This window comes from Anoplophora glabripennis, unplaced genomic scaffold, assembly GCF_000390285.2.
Source record: "Anoplophora glabripennis isolate ALB-LARVAE unplaced genomic scaffold, Agla_2.0 scaffold38, whole genome shotgun sequence".
Classification (NCBI taxonomy): domain Eukaryota; kingdom Metazoa; phylum Arthropoda; class Insecta; order Coleoptera; family Cerambycidae; genus Anoplophora; species Anoplophora glabripennis.
This window is the reverse complement of record NW_019416373.1, coordinates 823,305-835,698: the sequence shown is the minus strand read 5'-3', so window position 1 is coordinate 835,698 and position 12,394 is coordinate 823,305.

Below are 12,394 nucleotides of genomic sequence, written 5' to 3'. Positions count from 1 at the left end.
TATTTTCATTATAAAATGAATGAAAACGTAATTTTTAAAATACTACCAAATAATAGTTATTTATGGTACTAGTGTATTACGGTATATACAGGGTGTCCGGTAACTACGGAGAAAAAATAAAGGGTTATATGGACCAGGTCAAACGAGTGCTACTACTTCATATAAACTTTTTACCTAGGTGCCATTGTTCAGGAGTTACTGTCACTCAAAGTAAGAAGTTGAAAAATGAATATTGCCCATAATTTCTAAAGGGTTACTTTGATTAACTTGAAATTTGAGGGATCAAAGCAACTCAATCAAATGTATCCTTGTACATTTAAATTGAATCAAATATTTTTTATTATACAAGGACGGTCGAAATTATGTTCTAAAATTTACGCAACTTTGACAGAGCTGTCAAATTTGACATTTCGCCCTCGCAGGCAGATAGCCCTGTTACTTTTCTACAAAAAAGGTATACTGCAGGCATCATTTCGGGGAAATCAAAATCTGTATACAACAAAGAACTGAAGGACTTTCAAGATTGGAAAATCAAAGAAGGCATGAAAGGCGTAAATGAAGATGTCTTGCTGTCTTATTTTGTTCAATTTAAGTGAGAAATTAGCTCCATCTACATTATGGACTAAATATTCCATGTTGAAGTCAACTTTGAGAGTTTACAATAACATTGAAATTTCTAAATTCGGAAGACCAGTGGCATTTCTAAAGTCTAAGCACAAACATTTTCAACCAAAAAAATCCAAGGTCTTAGAAAGAGAACAAATCGAACAATTTTTGCGTGAAGTTCTACTGAATAGTTTAACCGAGTTATATTTATTAAATTTGTTGTTTTTACGTGGCGTTGATATTAGGAGTTTTTGGTGCTTGCCGTTGCAAGGATTTGACCCATCTAAGCATAGACAATATAGAGGACAAAGGGCAGTAAATCCACACCATGATTTCAAATACTAAAACGAAGAAACCAAGAAGCTTCGCTGTCTTAAATGAATGATTTCGTGTTAATCCAATAGAATTAATTAGAAAATATTCTAAGCTAAGGCCTCAAAATGTGCAGCAAAAAGGTTTTTTTGCAATTTTCAAAAGGGAAAATGCACACGTCAATGTGTTGGTGTTAATAAGCTATCAAAAATCCCTAATATTGTTGCGCGATATTTGGCTTGACAAATATTAATTTATATACAGGGCATGGCCTGCGTCTACAACTCTCTTGGCCAAAGCAGGAGGGAATATTACAACACGCAAACGCCACGGTTTATGGAAGTCATCTACCGTGGCAGAAGTTTATATAGAAGAGTCAATTTCCAGCAAAATTGATATTGCTAAAAAGATACAAGGGGTGCAGACTCCTGAAGCAAGCACAAGCAAAGGGACAACTTGTTCTATAAATTTTCCATAATCCCAAAATGATTCCAATAATCCTTTGGCATCAAATTACGGTTTTACAATAAGTGTTAATGTTACCTAATATTAATAAGTAGGTAGATTGTAAGTTTGTAGCATTTTAGGTTCTTTGTTGACTTATTACTCTTTCAAATTGGTTTTCTAATAAAAACTAGAAAAATAAACCAAACATTTGCCTTTTTACGATTTCTATAAGTCACTAGTGGGTTATATGTCATAACTTACTAATGACTTATGACTTATTACTCACTAGTGATTTATAGGCCACATTATTCCTTTAAAATCAGAGATATTATAGTATCGTTATATACAAGTGTTGAATAAATGTTTTTTTATGAATTTTTAAGTTTTTAAAAAATTTCCCGACCTCAAAAAATAGTTAATTGACAAATGGCTGGGAAATACAGATTTTATGAAATTTTATAAAATTACCAGGAAAAGTAATAGAAAAACATGCAAAATATTTTTTCAGATAATTTAACATATAACAGAGTTGCACCGACTCAAAAACCTACCACCCAATTTTTTGCTGTGCGTATTGAAACGGTTGAAATAAACATTTTTAGTCGATTCCAGAAAGCTGAACTTTTAAAATTTTCACCAGTCTGTATACCCAATCGAACAGCTGATACTTTAAATAATTAATTCGTATTCCATACAGGCCTATTCGAAATTGATTTTACCTTTTGCATCAGATCATAGCTGTAGCGCAGGCACGTCCCTGGCGATTTCGTGAAAAATCATTTTACATGTGAGAGGTTAATTGGCAGAGTTATGAGCCGAAAACTGTCTATAATTAGACTCTAATTCGGTTTAAAACGAATAGATATAGAGCTAAGTCATTAAATCCTATCAATCTCAATTACTAGCTACAGCATATCAACCCTATTAAGTTAAACCCCTTAAAAAAGTAGTAATTGAATCGTTAAATTGAGCTTTCCGAAACAATAATGCATAATAATGCCCACTGACAACATTTTAACCCTCGCAGATTTTTTTGTCGGGGTGCAATAAGTATCTTAAGATGTAGCAGTGTCTCCTTCCACCTATCCTTCGCACCCCAGCTTAAAGTAACCTCTTTGGTTGACAGGATTTTACCCGGTCGATAAGGAGAGATCGACACGAGGGGACGTGCTTTTAAAAAGTCGGTCGGAGTTTTCAAGTATCAGAATTACATTTTCTAGCGGCGTGTTACTACATTTTCCACGTCCGCGAAATGGAGAAAATACTTCTAATTAAAATACATATGTTTTTGAGGTTTACATTTTCATTTTTGCAAATTTTTTTGTAAAATCCTTATAATTTTCGAGAAATAAATTATTGAAGTTGTAGTATTTTCAACCATTACATTGTTGGGCTACTGCAGTCTCTAACGTCATTCGCCCACGTGACCAGACGATTCCGAATACTGAAATCTGATTTTAGAATTATCGTTGTTGCGATAGTGTTTACATTAGTTTTTCTAGTGTCAAAAAAAGCTTACGTGTATAGCAACTGTTAGTTGATGGATACCGTTTTAATTTATGCTGAAGAAAGGCAACATTTATGGTAATAGCGGCAAAAGCAGTTGAATTTGCTGATATAAAATAGGTGTTATAAAATTTTATTTCTTTCCTTCGGAAAGAAATTGTTTCAATTTTTTGTCCGTTCATTTTTTATTACACTTTGCCGCCATACCGGTCGCCGAATGCATGCCTGGCTTTGCGCAAAGTCAGGTTTTACAGTGGACCAGTGTATTTTTAAATCATTTTTGAATTGATTTTTTTTACAAAACTGTATTTGTAGTCACATTAAAAAAAATTTTTGAATAAGTTCCGAGTTACCTTGTATATTGGCATATCAGCAAATAATTTAAGTAAAGATTTCATCGGTATTTTGAAGGTAAAAAAATAAGAGTAGTAAAAAAAATCGATATTACCTAATATCCTTTGCCTAACATTTGCCTATAACTCTGTCTAATTATTTTGTTCCAAGTTTTAATAGCTGAAAGTTAATACAACTTCTTTGAGATCATGTTTTTTCCAAGTTTCAAAGAATTTTCTACATAACTTGGCAACCCCGCACTAAAATGATAAACTGTTTACATTGCCGTACCTATACAGAATTTTCCCGGAAATTCATATGTTTAAAAATATACAGGGTATTCCATTTAAACAATGTAATATTTGACGTGTCCCGCTTTTACTCATCACTCTGTATGTTTTTAATTTATTTTGTTTAGGTTTCTTGATTCTGTACAACTTTTATATAAACTTTTTTTCTGTATTATGAGTAACAAGGGAGTTATTTTACTTTCTCAGACTAATGGCCCACCCTGTATGTTGATTTGCAAAGTTTGTCTTGCTTAGTTTAGGTAACGAAAATGAAAATAATAACAATAAATTCTGATGATCCGAAAAAATTGAAAAAATATCACAGCAAATTCAAACAAAAATCTACTTCAGCAAAAGAAATAGTTTATCTGCAGGAATAAAATCTGATTGTGAGACACAGGTAGTCTCCAACGTTTCAAAATAAAAGAATCAAAAATAGTTGATTTCTGTTACTCAAACAAAATTTTGGCGCCCAATGTGGGACCAGACATAATTTAGAATCATAATTAAAAATAAAAACAATACTTCAAAAGTTTTAACAAATATAACTTTTCCAGTATAATATATTCTGCTATCTACAGAAGAAGTCCTTGATTAAAAGTGGATGGACATGGAAAGTTTAATTTGAATGGTTGTTAAATTACAGAACGACGCCCTAGGGTCTCTCAGTTTACATTTCTGTACTAATATGTCACTAGGGTCCAGGCCTAGACTATATATTATTTGGTTTAATTCAATAAATTTTGTGTTTGGCCACTGCTCAATGAAGAGTGGTAGAGCTACGCGAAACGCTATCCAACAGTGCTGCTTTGAGAATGAATATTTGTATGATGCTGAAATAAATAATAGCTGTTATCAGAATATAGTATATACAGGGTGTTAGTAAATAAGTGCGACAAATTTCAAGAGGTGATTCTACATGAGAAAATAATGGCAGTTTGCTTGTAAACGTATGTCCTCAAATGATTCGTTTTCCGAGATACGGGTTGTCAAAGTTTTTCTTAAAAAACTGACGATTTAATTTATTGCTCTGAAACGGGTCGAAAAGTGCAAATGAAATTTGGTGGGTTTTAAAAGGTAGTTATTGCGCATTTTTTGACACGCAATTAAGAATTTTATGTTCATCATTGGCGCGCGTACGGGTAATAATCTCAATTTTTTTAAAGAGAAAATTTGGTACGCCACTGAGATATTACAAATTAAAAACCATTTTTGAATTCCTCGTTCAATTTGTGACAAAAAATCTCGTTTGCCTTTTCTTCGTATGGGGCGCCGTTTTGATGCAAAAAAATAAAACATTTTAACGCGTATTTTCTATTTCTTTAATACATTACCTAGTAGGCTACTGTCAACATTTGTCTGTTAAATACGAATATTTTTAAGAAATGTCAAATTAGCGTTTCGTCATTATTAATTTATTAAGCTTTTAGTTTGCTATAACATTAGTGTTAATAAGTAATTAATTTTTCTTTTATCGAAAAGAATGGAAAATTTTACAAATGCGGAATTGTCAGACATGCATTTTGTCTATGGTCGAAGTAATGGAAATGGTCGGCAAGCTCGACGATTGTATGCTGAGTTGTATCCAGGACGTAGGGTACCTCATCACACAATATTTGCTCGTCTTCATCAACGTTTGCGCGAAAATGGTTCATTTAAGAAACAAACGGTTGACTGTGGGCGCCCTCGAGAAGTACGAACTGTGCAACTAGAAGAAGCAGTTCTCGAGTTAATTGCGGAGTCACCTGAAACAAGTACTCGAAAAATTGCCAACATATTGAATGTAAGCAACTTCACTGTATTTAAAATTCTTAAAGAACAGCAATTGTATCCGTTTCATATTGAACGTGTGCAAGCTCTACTACCTAGAGACTTTTTTCCGCGCCTATTTTTTTGCCAATGGATTAATCATCAAATCGCTCAAATTCCTAATTTTTTAAATGCCGTTTTGTTTACTGACGAGGCTACTTTTGGACGACAGTGTATACGAAATTTCCATAACAATCACTTATGGGCTGAGGAAAACCCCCATGGAATCTTTGAAGCTCATTTTCAGCATCAGTTTTCCGTAAATGTATGGCTTGGGGTAATTGATGATCATTTAATCGGTCCATATTTCCTCCCACAACGACTAACAGGCGAATCTTATCTTAATTTCCTACAGGAAGAGTTACCTGTTCTTCTTGAAGAAATTCCTCTACAGCTGAGACAACACCTATGGTACATGCATGATGGTGCACCAGCCCATTTTAGCATTAATGTACGTAATCACTTAGACACAGTATATCCAAATCGTTGGATAGGTAGGGGAGGTACGGAACATTGGCCTGCTCGATCGCCGGATTTAAATCCTCTTGATTTTTGCATTTGGGGTTTTCTTAAGTCATTAGTTTATTCCACTCCCGTTGAAAATGTTGATGACCTGAGGAATCGAATTATAGTCGGCTGTGAGACAATAAGAAATATACCAGGAATATTTGCGCGAATACGACAATCAATGAGGCGAAGAGTTGAATCTTGTGTCACGTCTGAGGGAGGTCATTTTGAACATTTGTTGTAGCTTTGCGCCTTTTCAAAATTTTATTAGTGTTATTTTCTGTTATTGTTCTGGTTTAATGTTATTGTATTAGATAGTTCTTGATAATGTATTAAAGAAATAAAAAATACGCGTTAAGATGTTTTATTTTTTTGCATCAAAACGGCGCCCCATACGAAGAAAAGGCAAAAGAGATTTTTTGTCACAAATTGAACGCGGAATTCGAAAATGATTTTTAATTTGTAATATCCAGTGGCGTACCGTTTTTTTCTTAAAAAAAAATAGAGATTATTACTCGTACGCGCGCCAATGATGAACATAAAATTCTTAATTGAGTGTCAAAAAATGCGCAATAACTACCTCTTAAAACCCACCAAATTTTATTTGCACATCTCGACCGGTTTCAGAGCAATAAATTAAATCGTCAGTTTTTAAGAAAAACTTTGACACCCCGTATCTCGGAAAACCAATCATTTGCGGACATAGGCAAACTGCAATTATTTTCTCATGTAAAATCACCCCTGAAATTTGTCACACTTATTTAATAACACCCTGTATATGAAGCTATCATGTATGTACTATGATGCTGTCTTTTAGTGCCATAAGGTTGGTACTACAATGGAAAAAAGTATATATTAACACTATTTTTGAAATTTTAAGCCGCCTAAACTATTGTTAATAAAATTGAAAAAGTAGTTGCAACTGTCTGTTAAATTAATGGTAGGTACTGATCTTAAATTAGTTGATTTATTTTCTCAAATTGTTAATTTTGTAGCCATGATACCCGTTGGTCTATAAAATTCGTTGAACGACTGATTTATCCAAATTTAATTCCCGTCTAGCCTATCGTATAGAATTTCGTGGATTGTGTTGGAAACACTGTAACAGTCTAGCTGTATTAACATTGTTTCTTACCCTTCAGTCAATTATTTGATTTTTCCGAACAGAAAATGCATCTTCATTTCGTCGCAAGGTCGCCTCTAATCTTGTAAATGTTCTATGATCTGGATTGAGGCGCTCTGGATACCTTTCTCGATATAACTCTACAGCTCTTCTTGAATTTTTGTGACTCGCCGTAAATTAGCAACATATCAACTTTTACAGAAAGAGAAAACATTCTGTAAGCAAAAATGTTATACGTTTAACGCTCATATTGAGGTAATGACAAGAGTTTGCGATACCCTGTACATTTATTATTTCTATATGAAACAAGATGTTTGTGATTTATATTAACTTGGCCTATAGCAGCATATTTTTTAGCAACTTCCATTATATCCACTCCCGAAACATTTCCAGATGTGACAAAGAAATTCTGGCATAATGTTTGTTTTTGTATCTCTTTAACTAATCAAGATACTGCAGCCAAAGATAACATCATGTTTGACAAAAATTGTAGATATTTTCTAAGTCTATATCCCTGCGATTTAAGTCACAAAACGTCTCAATACTCACACTACACTCAATAGGAAGTCCACAAAGATCTTTGTTCTGTGAATAAATGATTAAAGTATCTCAGTAAACCTTTTTTCTGTGTTATATTCTTCGTAGATACTTTTATTTGTACAACATTAGATACGTTAGTATCACACCAATGCGTATATTCAAATTTAAACATTTAAGAACCTTGTTTGGTGCCAATAAAAAAATTATGTATGCAATTCAAACCACAAACTGTCATTATGATACATGCTGTGAGAATATTCGGCACATTTTGTATAATAATTTTTCCTCATAACTTTATCCTTCTTGTGCAATTTGTAATTGTCAGACGTACTAAGCAAAATTTACCACTATTACAATCTAAATTGAGACAGTGTTCGGCTACTAAAATTTTGCTTGACGACAGTCCGAGTCCTGTCTCCTATCTGAAAAATAAATTTATAGAAAGTTTGTAGTTGGAAACAGCTGCTTGAGTTTATTGAACGACACATGTACAGAAAATAAACTGGACAAACTTTTAATTAGTGTGTATCCTCTTCTTCTGATATTATCGGGCAAAATAATTAAACTTTTTAGAGAACTTAAATTATAAGTTGCACCAGAGTTAATGACGTCACTTGCTGACACTATTTTCATTAACAGTTCACCGACTTGTGCAGTTTTATTAAAACTTTTGTTTTTATTTGATGTGCCACAGCTAGAAAACTGCTCTAACAAAAGATGGCTAATAAGATGTTACAGTCTTTCCGAAGTAAGTTGAACATGTATAAAAACGCGTAGCAATAAAATTTAATTAGTTTCATAGGCGTCCCTGACAAAGTTTTCTGCTAAAGGTAAACAATTATAATAATTTGTATATAATTTTTAGCATATTCCCCATCACCCAGGCCAAAATCCGAGATATACAAATTGGAGATTTTGTCGTTTACTTTCAGACGCCCTTTTCAGAACTTAAATCGGACCATTTTTTATAAATCGCCACGCTGTGCAAGAAAAGACACTAATTTTGTTTATAATGCATTTGTGCAAAAACTATACATCGGACAGAAACCATCTTGCGCACAATTAAACTACATATTATTATCTGTCATTTTCCGCAAGATTGTTTTTCCAGCTTCAAATTTGACGGAGTTGTGAGTTTTTGAAAAAAGGCCTATTTTAGAGGTTTTTCCGGATTTTCTCGGTAAAAAATGAACCGATCGGGTCGCACAAAAAACCATTTTATATGTTTTTTTATTCTCTACAAAAGTCATATTAGTCCGGTCAAATTAGTCATAAAAATAGTGGTCAAATAACAAAAATTCCGACAGAGCTAAATTTTGGTGGATACCTTGGGTACACCATTAGAAATAAAGTGTCAAAAATCCCCATCGATCCCATGTGTGATAAAAAAGTTATTCAGGGTCAAAGGATTGAGATTTTTTTGGATTTTTTTTGAAAACGGTAAGTTATATCAAAAAAGTAGCCCTGACAAAATTTATAGACCGTAAAATTATCTACAAAAATGGTTCATATACTTTTTTTTTCTAAAAATCACCATTCCTGACATAAAGCGATTCTAAAAGTTAAAGGAGTTACGTTCTACATAAATATGCACATACACAGAGCTCGTAAAGTTTGGAATAAATTCGAAAAATCGTTATTGAAGGGTTTTGACAGGAAATCCTCGGACACGTCAACTTTAGTTTATAAAATGTCACTTTTTTCAGCCATCGACTTTTATTTTGTTTCGTTTGTTTTTGATGTATGGCGTCATCGGCAATTTTTTTAAATGGCAGCCCATATTTTTTTCCACGGATTTCCATAGAGCATATTTTTCTGAGTACGAATATGTCAAAAACGCATGACCTTCAAGATGGAAGTTTTCGAGATATTCGGTTCCAAAGTTTCAAGAATGCATTATACAAGCGATGACAAAATACTAATCATTTATCAAGGAAGCGCTGGAAAAATTACAGTTTTGATAGTTGAAGTTTGTCCTCGCAAGTTTGTGTTTTATTTTAAGTTGATTAATCATTATTCTATCAGAATTCATTTTATTTGAAAATGGTCCGTCGTTTGAGTGAAAGGGAAAGAATCGAAATTTTTATGATCAGTTACGGAGCATGAATATTATGTCAAAAACGTACGACCTTCAAGATGGAAGTTTTCGAGATAATAGACAGTTTAAAACACAAACTTGCGAGAACAAACTTCAACTATCAAAACTGTAATTTTTCCAGCGCTTCCTTGATAAATGATTAGTATTTTGTCATCGCTTGTATAATGCATTCTTGAAACTTTGGAACCGAATATCTCGAAAACTTCCATCTTGAAGGTCATGCGTTTTTGACATATTCGTACTCAGAAAAATGTGCTCTATCGAAATCCGTGGAAAAAAATATGGGTTGCCATTTAAAAAAATTGCCGATGACGTCATAGATCAAAAACAAACAAAACAAAAAAAAAGTCGATTGCTAAAAAAAGTGACATTTATAAACTAAAGTTGACGTGTCCGAGCATTTCCTGTCAAAACCCTTCAGTAACGATTTTTCGAATTTATTCCAAACTTTACGAGCTCAGTGTATGTGCCACGTACATACATAGTCAGGCGCTTAATACAAGTAAAAATGCCTATTTGTGTCTCTTATATGTATCAACTATACTATTCTGAGAATATACACTCAAAAGAAACTCAGTCCCTTAGTCAATCCGCTCTACCCGCATGGCCTTGAATAATATCTAGCTACTATATTGTAAAAAATACACGAAACAATAAACAAGTACAACTATCTTGTCTTTCTCCAACATCGGTTTGTGCTAATCAACACTTGTATCGAGTATACTATCAAGTTCAGACATGGCTAGGAAATCAACTGAACTCAGAAGACTGGAGATGGAAATTAAGAGATAATACTTTGGAACCGATTCAAACTTTACTCCCACCTGCTCCGGAAAAACTCCTAAACACTTTTTTTTGCAATTGCAAAAAAGGTTGTAGTGCTAAATGTGGCTATAGAAGAGTAGGGTTATTGTGTTCTCCAGCGTGTACTAATTACCAAAGTCAGTCTTGCTCAAATGTCCAATTGAATACGACACACAAAGATTCATGTGATTTCGATGAAGAGATAGCTGATTCATCTTCATTTGAACAATTTATGAACATCCAGCAAGAAGAAGAGGAAGAAGAAGAAGAAATCGAAGAAGACATGACTGTTGAAGTCGATTTTGAAGAGTATGAATCAGATAAAAATATCAAAAGAAATCAGAACTGCAGTTAAAGTCAATAACCAATATCAATATCAATAATCATCATGCATAAAAGAGTATTGTCCCTGAAAATTCCGTCATAACAGTTCGTGGAGTAGGCTTACCTGGGAAAACATGTTAAAAAACACGCCAAAGTACACTACCTCACAGGTGGTGTGAAAATGTGTGCGTATCATGTAGAACGTGACTCCTTCAACTATTAGAATCGCGATATATCAGGAATGGTGATACTTAGAAAAAAAGTTTTGTTTTTGTAGATAATTTTAAGATCTATCATTTTTGTCTGGTCTACTTTTTTGATAAAACTTACCGTTTTCGAAAAAAATCCAAAAAACCTCAAATTTTTACTTTTGACCCCGAATAACTTTTTTAGCACAAGTGGGATCTATGGGAACTTTTGACACTTTATTTCTAATGGTGTACCCAAGGATTCCACCAAAATTTAGCTCTGTCGCAATTTTTGTTATTTGAAATGTCTATTTTGACCGGATTATATTGAGAGTAAGACGATTCCATCGTTATTTTTTTGAGATATTATAAAAAAATGCTATTTTTGCAGTTTTTATTGTTTAAAAGAAAATTGTTCACGACTTTGTTGGGGAAATCACTTGGGTTTTCATTTACTAAGTATTTTTCAAAAAGTCAAAATACATGAAATTTGCTGTAATATTTAAGGGTGCAAAAAAATCTAAAAAATCTTGTTTGGTTGACCTACAAAGGTAAAACCTTCTGAAAATCCAATTATGGGACAAGAATTACTGCCGCTTATAAAAAACAGTAATTTACTAAACTGTGAAGTGTCGGTACCATCGTTCTACATTTAGCCTCCTCATACAAACCGACGATGAACTGTCATTACTATCATTAATAAAAAAAATTTGAACTGTATCCAACAGGTTTACTCTATCTTTTTTAGTATTCATAGAATGTCTCGTCATGGTAGATTAAACAAACATAGCGACCGACCAAAACCGAATGACCATCCATACTTTACTCGCCTGATATTTTATCGTAAATGTTAAAATAAAGACGTCGCAAATATATCATCACAAACGAACTGTAAATTATCATGTTGAACTTAAGTATTTATGAAAGTTTTAATTAATTAACCTTGTGTAAATATAGCCAGATCTGATAAATGATAACTAATTAGGAGTTTTCAAGTAAACAGTCTTCGTTGAAAAGCTACATCATTAAATCTTTGCCTCAACATAATTATCAGGTAAATTTGACTTGGCACCCTGCACTCAAAAGCTCGTTAGATGGTCTGTGTTGGGCCTTTCGATGAACGAAATTACATAAATAGAGTCGGTGTATATTTAGGCATCTATCACGGACTGACAAACATAAAGAACCTTACTGTTCCACCAACGATCCCTTTGACTATTATTAGGCCATTTATCATTTTTCTGACTTATTAGCGTTATTAAATGTGAATATAAGTGCCGGCTCGACGACCAAAAAAGGACCACCTCGGGACTCGGTTTCTAGATCTAGATTAAACGTCAGATAATCAGCTTAAATAAATTGTATGCCGCGTCATACTTAGCTGGATAGTAGAAAGTAGTAAAACATTAAAAGAAACGATCCATCGAAATTATATTTCGGCAGCATGTTTATTTGCTACACTTCCGAAAATTTGTTCCAGTAAAAAGTAAATCAGTAAAGGAACAAA